A 7,574-nucleotide genomic window follows, 5' to 3' on the forward strand; every position below is an offset into this window, starting at 1 on the left:
AGCGGGAGTTTTCGCACTTTATAATGTTTTCAAAGCCCTTTTGGTTTAAAGTTCAAGATTTTCAAGCAGAGTTTGTGTACGGACAAACCAGCTGAAGAATGCCCAATCTTGTCTGATCTCAGAAGCTAAGAAGGCTTGGGCCTGGTTAGTACTTGGATGGGAGACTACATGGGAATACCAGGTGCTGTAAGCTTTAACTATTGAAAAACTTTTAAAATGAAAGTATTTACATGGCTTTGTTAGCTTTTTTTGCCTTTTTTTCCATCATAATTTGATAGTAAAGCGGGAGTTTTCGCACTTTATAATGTTTTCAAAGCCCTTTTGGTTTAAAGTTCAAGATTTTCAAGCAGAGTTTGTGTACGGACAAACCAGCTGAAGAATGCCCAATCTTGTCTGATCTCAGAAGCTAAGAAGGCTTGGGCCTGGTTAGTACTTGGATGGGAGACTACATGGGAATGCCAGGTGCTGTAAGCTTTAACTATTGAAAAACTTTTAAAATGAAAGTATTTACATGGCTTTGTTAGCTTTTTTTGCCTTTTCTCCATCATAATTTGATAGTAAAGCGGGAGTTTTCGCACTTTATAATGTTTTCAAAGTCCTTTTGTTTAAAGTCCAAGATTTTCAAGCAGAGTTTGCTTACGGACATGCCAGCTGAAGATTGCCCAATCTTGTCTGATCTCAGAAGCTAAGAAGGCTTGGGCCTGGTTAGTACTTGAATGGGAGACTACATGGGAATGCCAGGTGCTGTAAGCTTTAACTATTGTAAGACTTTTAAAATGAAAGTATTTACATCACTTTGTTAACTTTTTTAAAGTAAGTTAAGGGGTACTTTCTTTCTTTAGTATGTTTTCCCGCCTTTTTTCTTTTTTTTTTTTTTTTTTTTTTTTTAACTTCTCTTCAGGTTTCTTTGTCTGTGTGTGCTCTACAACGATCATTCACAGGCTTGGCTATGGAGTGGGGTGGAGCTGAATCGATTAGGTGGGGTTTTCCAGCCCTCGGCCTTCAGGTGCTACGCACCCTGATGTCAATTTAATATCTGATATTTCATATTAAGCGGATTTTTATAACAGGGAGTCGGCAATAGGGCCTGCTCCATCCGCTTTATTCATCGACCCAGTATTGCATTGCCTCTAGAAGGTGTGCACTTTATTTGTTGTTTTGCAAATAAAAGCTTACCACTCCAACTTTTATGCCTTTTCTCCATCATAATTTGACAGTAAAGCGGGAGTTTTCACTCTTTGATATGTGTTCAAGCCCCTTTGGTTTAAAGTTCAAGATTTTCAAGCAGAGTTTGTGTACGGACAAACCAGCTGAAGAATGCCCAATCTTGTCTGATCTCAGAAGCTAAGAAGGCTTGGGCCTGGTTAGTACTTGGATGGGAGACTACATGGGAATACCAGGTGCTGTAAGCTTTAACTATTGAAAAACTTTTAAAATGAAAGTATTTACATGGCTTTGTTAGCTTTTTTTGCCTTTTTTTCCATCATAATTTGATAGTAAAGCGGGAGTTTTCGCACTTTATAATGTTTTCAAAGCCCTTTTGGTTTAAAGTTCAAGATTTTCAAGCAGAGTTTGTGTACGGACAAACCAGCTGAAGAATGCCCAATCTTGTCTGATCTCAGAAGCTAAGAAGGCTTGGGCCTGGTTAGTACTTGGATGGGAGACTACATGGGAATGCCAGGTGCTGTAAGCTTTAACTATTGAAAAACTTTTAAAATGAAAGTATTTACATGGCTTTGTTAGCTTTTTTTGCCTTTTCTCCATCATAATTTGATAGTAAAGCGGGAGTTTTCGCACTTTATAATGTTTTCAAAGTCCCTTTTGGTTTAAAGTCCAAGATTTTCAAGCAGAGTTTGTGTACGGACATGCCAGCTGAAGATTGCCCAATCTTGTCTGATCTCAGAAGCTAAGAAGGCTTGGGCCTGGTTAGTACTTGAATGGGAGACTACATGGGAATGCCAGGTGCTGTAAGCTTTAACTATTGTAAGACTTTTAAAATGAAAGTATTTACATCACTTTGTTAACTTTTTTAAAGTAAGTTAAGGGGTACTTTCTTTCTTTAGTATGTTTTCCCGCCTTTTTTCTTTTTTTTTTTTTTTTTTTTTTTAACTTCTCTTCAGGTTTCTTTGTCTGTGTGTGCTCTACAACGATCATTCACAGGCTTGGCTATGGAGTGGGGTGGAGCTGAATCGATTAGGTGGGGTTTTCCAGCCCTCGGCCTTCAGGTGCTACGCACCCTGATGTCAATTTAATATCTGATATTTCATATTAAGCGGATTTTTATAACAGGGAGTCGGCAATAGGGCCTGCTCCATCCGCTTTATTCATCGACCCAGTATTGCATTGCCTCTAGAAGGTGTGCACTTTATTTGTTGTTTTGCAAATAAAAGCTTACCACTCCAACTTTTATGCCTTTTCTCCATCATAATTTGACAGTAAAGCGGGAGTTTTCACTCTTTGATATGTGTTCAAGCCCCTTTGGTTTAAAGTTCAAGATTTTCAAGCAGAGTTTGTGTACGGACAAACCAGCTGAAGAATGCCCAATCTTGTCTGATCTCAGAAGCTAAGAAGGCTTGGGCCTGGTTAGTACTTGGATGGGAGACTACCTGGGAATACCAGGTGCTGTAAGCTTTAACTATTGAAAAACTTTTCAAATGAAAGTATTTACATGGCTTTGTTAGCTTTTTTTGCCTTTTTCTCCATCATAATTTGATAGTAAAGCGGGAGTTTTCGCACTTTATAATGTTTTCAAAGCCCTTTTGGTTTAAAGTTCAAGATTTTCAAGCAGAGTTTGTGTACGGACAAACCAGCTGAAGAATGCCCAATCTTGTCTGATCTCAGAAGCTAAGAAGGCTTGGGCCTGGTTAGTACTTGGATGGGAGACTACATGGGAATACCAGGTGCTGTAAGCTTTAACTATTGAAAAACTTTTAAAATGAAAGTATTTACATGGCTTTGTTAGCTTTTTTTGCCTTTTTTTCCATCATAATTTGATAGTAAAGCGGGAGTTTTCGCACTTTATAATGTTTTCAAAGCCCTTTTGGTTTAAAGTTCAAGATTTTCAAGCAGAGTTTGTGTACGGACAAACCAGCTGAAGAATGCCCAATCTTGTCTGATCTCAGAAGCTAAGAAGGCTTGGGCCTGGTTAGTACTTGGATGGGAGACTACATGGGAATAGCCAGGTGCTGTAAGCTTTAACTATTGAAAAACTTTTAAAATGAAAGTATTTACATGGCTTTGTTAGCTTTTTTTGCCTTTTCTCCATCATAATTTGATAGTAAAGCGGGAGTTTTCGCACTTTATAATGTTTTCAAAGTCCTTTTGTTTAAAGTCCAAGATTTTCAAGCAGAGTTTGCTTACGGACATGCCAGCTGAAGATTGCCCAATCTTGTCTGATCTCAGAAGCTAAGAAGGCTTGGGCCTGGTTAGTACTTGAATGGGAGACTACATGGGAATGCCAGGTGCTGTAAGCTTTAACTATTGTAAGACTTTTAAAATGAAAGTATTTACATCACTTTGTTAACTTTTTTAAAGTAAGTTAAGGGGTACTTTCTTTCTTTAGTATGTTTTCCCGCCTTTTTTCTTTTTTTTTTTTTTTTTTTTTTTTTAACTTCTCTTCAGGTTTCTTTGTCTGTGTGTGCTCTACAACGATCATTCACAGGCTTGGCTATGGAGTGGGGTGGAGCTGAATCGATTAGGTGGGGTTTTCCAGCCCTCGGCCTTCAGGTGCTACGCACCCTGATGTCAATTTAATATCTGATATTTCATATTAAGCGGATTTTTATAACAGGGAGTCGGCAATAGGGCCTGCTCCATCCGCTTTATTCATCGACCCAGTATTGCATTGCCTCTAGAAGGTGTGCACTTTATTTGTTGTTTTGCAAATAAAAGCTTACCACTCCAACTTTTATGCCTTTTCTCCATCATAATTTGACAGTAAAGCGGGAGTTTTCACTCTTTGATATGTGTTCAAGCCCCTTTGGTTTAAAGTTCAAGATTTTCAAGCAGAGTTTGTGTACGGACAAACCAGCTGAAGAATGCCCAATCTTGTCTGATCTCAGAAGCTAAGAAGGCTTGGGCCTGGTTAGTACTTGGATGGGAGACTACATGGGAATACCAGGTGCTGTAAGCTTTAACTATTGAAAAACTTTTAAAATGAAAGTATTTACATGGCTTTGTTAGCTTTTTTTGCCTTTTTTCCATCATAATTTGATAGTAAAGCGGGAGTTTTCGCACTTTATAATGTTTTCAAAGCCCTTTTGGTTTAAAGTTCAAGATTTTCAAGCAGAGTTTGTGTACGGACAAACCAGCTGAAGAATGCCCAATCTTGTCTGATCTCAGAAGCTAAGAAGGCTTGGGCCTGGTTAGTACTTGGATGGGAGACTACATGGGAATACCAGGTGCTGTAAGCTTTAACTATTGAAAAACTTTTAAAATGAAAGTATTTACATGGCTTTGTTAGCTTTTTTTGCCTTTTTTTCCATCATAATTTGATAGTAAAGCGGGAGTTTTCGCACTTTATAATGTTTTCAAAGCCCTTTTGGTTTAAAGTTCAAGATTTTCAAGCAGAGTTTGTGTACGGACAAACCAGCTGAAGAATGCCCAATCTTGTCTGATCTCAGAAGCTAAGAAGGCTTGGGCCTGGTTAGTACTTGGATGGGAGACTACATGGGAATGCCAGGTGCTGTAAGCTTTAACTATTGAAAAACTTTTAAAATGAAAGTATTTACATGGCTTTGTTAGCTTTTTTTTGCCTTTTCTCCATCATAATTTGATAGTAAAGCGGGAGTTTTCGCACTTTATAATGTTTTCAAAGTCCTTTTGTTTAAAGTCCAAGATTTTCAAGCAGAGTTTGCTTACGGACATGCCAGCTGAAGATTGCCCAATCTTGTCTGATCTCAGAAGCTAAGAAGGCTTGGGCCTGGTTAGTACTTGAATGGGAGACTACATGGGAATGCCAGGTGCTGTAAGCTTTAACTATTGTAAGACTTTTAAAATGAAAGTATTTACATCACTTTGTTAACTTTTTTAAAGTAAGTTAAGGGGTACTTTCTTTCTTTAGTATGTTTTCCCGCCTTTTTTCTTTTTTTTTTTTTTTTTTTTTTTTTTTAACTTCTCTTCAGGTTTCTTTGTCTGTGTGTGCTCTACAACGATCATTCACAGGCTTGGCTATGGAGTGGGGTGGAGCTGAATCGATTAGGTGGGGTTTTCCAGCCCTCGGCCTTCAGGTGCTACGCACCCTGATGTCAATTTAATATCTGATATTTCATATTAAGCGGATTTTTATAACAGGGAGTCGGCAATAGGGCCTGCTCCATCCGCTTTATTCATCGACCCAGTATTGCATTGCCTCTAGAAGGTGTGCACTTTATTTGTTGTTTTGCAAATAAAAGCTTACCACTCCAACTTTTATGCCTTTTCTCCATCATAATTTGACAGTAAAGCGGGAGTTTTCACTCTTTGATATGTGTTCAAGCCCCTTTGGTTTAAAGTTCAAGATTTTCAAGCAGAGTTTGTGTACGGACAAACCAGCTGAAGAATGCCCAATCTTGTCTGATCTCAGAAGCTAAGAAGGCTTGGGCCTGGTTAGTACTTGGATGGGAGACTACATGGGAATACCAGGTGCTGTAAGCTTTAACTATTGAAAAACTTTTCAAATGAAAGTATTTACATGGCTTTGTTAGCTTTTTTTGCCTTTTCTCCATCATAATTTGACAGTAAAGCGGGAGTTTTCGCACTTTATAATGTTTTCAAAGCCCTTTTGGTTTAAAGTTCAAGATTTTCAAGCAGAGTTTGTGTACGGACAAACCAGCTGAAGAATGCCCAATCTTGTCTGATCTCAGAAGCTAAGAAGGCTTGGGCCTGGTTAGTACTTGGATGGGAGACTACATGGGAATACCAGGTGCTGTAAGCTTTAACTATTGAAAAACTTTTAAAATGAAAGTATTTACATGGCTTTGTTAGCTTTTTTTGCCTTTTTCTCCATCATAATTTGATAGTAAAGCGGGAGTTTTCGCACTTTATAATGTTTTCAAAGCCCTTTTGGTTTAAAGTTCCAAGATTTTCAAGCAGAGTTTGTGTACGGACAAACCAGCTGAAGAATGCCCAATCTTGTCTGATCTCAGAAGCTAAGAAGGCTTGGGCCTGGTTAGTACTTGAATGGGAGACTACATGGGAATGCCAGGTGCTGTAAGCTTTAACTATTGTAAGACTTTTAAAATGAAAGTATTTACATCACTTTGTTAACTTTTTTAAAGTAAGTTAAGGGGTACTTTCTTTCTTTAGTATGTTTTCCCGCCTTTTTTCTTTTTTTTTTTTTTTTTTTTTTTTAACTTCTCTTCAGGTTTCTTTGTCTGTGTGTGCTCTACAACGATCATTCACAGGCTTGGCTATGGAGTGGGGTGGAGCTGAATCGATTAGGTGGGGTTTTCCAGCCCTCGGCCTTCAGGTGCTACGCACCCTGATGTCAATTTAATATCTGATATTTCATATAAGCGGATTTTATAACAGGGAGTCGGCAATAGGGCCTGCTCCATCCGCTTTATTCATCGACCCAGTATGCATTGCCTCTAGAAGGTGTGCACTTTATTTGTTGTTTTGCAAATAAAAGCTTACCACTCCAACTTTTATGCCTTTTCTCCATCATAATTGACAGTAAAGCGGGAGTTTTCACTCTTTGATATGTGTTCAAGCCCCTTTGGTTTAAAGTTCAAGATTTTTCAAGCAGAGTTTGTGTACGGACAAACCAGCTGAAGAATGCCCAATCTTGTCTGATCTCAGAAGCTAAGAAGGCTTGGGCCTGGTTAGTACTTGGATGGGAGACTACATGGGAATACCAGGTGCTGTAAGCTTTAAACTATTGAAAAACTTTTAAAATGAAAGTATTTACATGGCTTTGTTAGCTTTTTTTTTGCCTTTTTTCTCCATCATAATTTTGATAGTAAAGCGGGAGTTTTCGCACTTTATAATGTTTTCAAAGCCCTTTTGGTTTAAAGTTCAAGATTTTCAAGCAGAGTTTGTGTACGGACAAACCAGCTGAAGAATGCCCAATCTTGTCTGATCTCAGAAGCTAAGAAGGCTTGGGCCTGGTTAGTACTTGGATGGGAGACTACATGGGAATGCCAGGTGCTGTAAGCTTTAACTATTGAAAAACTTTTAAAATGAAAGTATTTACATGGCTTTGTTAGCTTTTTTTGCCTTTTCTCCATCATAATTTTGATAGTAAAGCGGGAGTTTTCGCACTTTATAATGTTTTCAAAGCCCTTTTGGTTTAAAGTTCAAGATTTTCAAGCAGAGTTTGTGTACGGACAAACCAGCTGAAGAATGCCCAATCTTGTTCTGATCTCAGAAGCTAAGAAGGCTTGGGCCCTGGTTAGTACTTGGATGGGAGACTACTGGGAATACCAGGTGCTGTAAGCGCTTTAACTATTGAAAAACTTTTAAAATGAAAGTATTTACATGGCTTTGTTAGCTTTTTTTGCCTTTTCTCCATCTAATTTGACATTAAAGCGGAGTTTTCGCACTTTATAATGTTTTCAAAGTCTTTTGTTTAAAGTCCAAGATTTTCAAGCAGA

At 38.2% G+C, this 7,574-nt stretch overlaps 16 pseudogenes; all 16 read left to right on the forward strand.

Annotated features, from left to right (window-relative positions):
* Nucleotides 1-74: 74 nt before the first annotated feature.
* On the forward strand, nucleotides 75-193 carry LOC114780158 (uncharacterized; annotated as a pseudogene).
* A 162-nt stretch (nucleotides 194-355) lies between these two features.
* Nucleotides 356-474, forward strand: LOC114780187 (uncharacterized; annotated as a pseudogene).
* A 160-nt stretch (nucleotides 475-634) lies between these two features.
* On the forward strand, nucleotides 635-753 carry LOC114780182 (uncharacterized; annotated as a pseudogene).
* A 540-nt stretch (nucleotides 754-1,293) lies between these two features.
* Nucleotides 1,294-1,412, forward strand: LOC114780160 (uncharacterized; annotated as a pseudogene).
* A 162-nt stretch (nucleotides 1,413-1,574) lies between these two features.
* LOC114780188 (uncharacterized) lies at nucleotides 1,575-1,693 on the forward strand (annotated as a pseudogene).
* An 819-nt stretch (nucleotides 1,694-2,512) lies between these two features.
* LOC114780159 (uncharacterized) lies at nucleotides 2,513-2,631 on the forward strand (annotated as a pseudogene).
* A 162-nt stretch (nucleotides 2,632-2,793) lies between these two features.
* On the forward strand, nucleotides 2,794-2,912 carry LOC114780161 (uncharacterized; annotated as a pseudogene).
* Nucleotides 2,913-3,354: 442 nt separating this feature from the next.
* Nucleotides 3,355-3,473, forward strand: LOC114780191 (uncharacterized; annotated as a pseudogene).
* A 540-nt stretch (nucleotides 3,474-4,013) lies between these two features.
* On the forward strand, nucleotides 4,014-4,132 carry LOC114780162 (uncharacterized; annotated as a pseudogene).
* A 161-nt stretch (nucleotides 4,133-4,293) lies between these two features.
* Nucleotides 4,294-4,412, forward strand: LOC114780163 (uncharacterized; annotated as a pseudogene).
* A 162-nt stretch (nucleotides 4,413-4,574) lies between these two features.
* Nucleotides 4,575-4,693, forward strand: LOC114780189 (uncharacterized; annotated as a pseudogene).
* Nucleotides 4,694-4,854: 161 nt separating this feature from the next.
* On the forward strand, nucleotides 4,855-4,973 carry LOC114780149 (uncharacterized; annotated as a pseudogene).
* A 542-nt stretch (nucleotides 4,974-5,515) lies between these two features.
* LOC114780164 (uncharacterized) lies at nucleotides 5,516-5,634 on the forward strand (annotated as a pseudogene).
* Nucleotides 5,635-5,795: 161 nt separating this feature from the next.
* LOC114780165 (uncharacterized) lies at nucleotides 5,796-5,914 on the forward strand (annotated as a pseudogene).
* Nucleotides 5,915-6,732: 818 nt separating this feature from the next.
* Nucleotides 6,733-6,851, forward strand: LOC114780166 (uncharacterized; annotated as a pseudogene).
* Nucleotides 6,852-7,018: 167 nt separating this feature from the next.
* On the forward strand, nucleotides 7,019-7,137 carry LOC114780190 (uncharacterized; annotated as a pseudogene).
* The last annotated feature ends 437 nt before the right edge of the window (nucleotides 7,138-7,574 follow it).

Source organism: Denticeps clupeoides, unplaced genomic scaffold (genome assembly GCF_900700375.1).
Source record: "Denticeps clupeoides unplaced genomic scaffold, fDenClu1.1, whole genome shotgun sequence".
NCBI classification, from domain to species: Eukaryota; Metazoa; Chordata; class Actinopteri; order Clupeiformes; family Denticipitidae; genus Denticeps; species Denticeps clupeoides.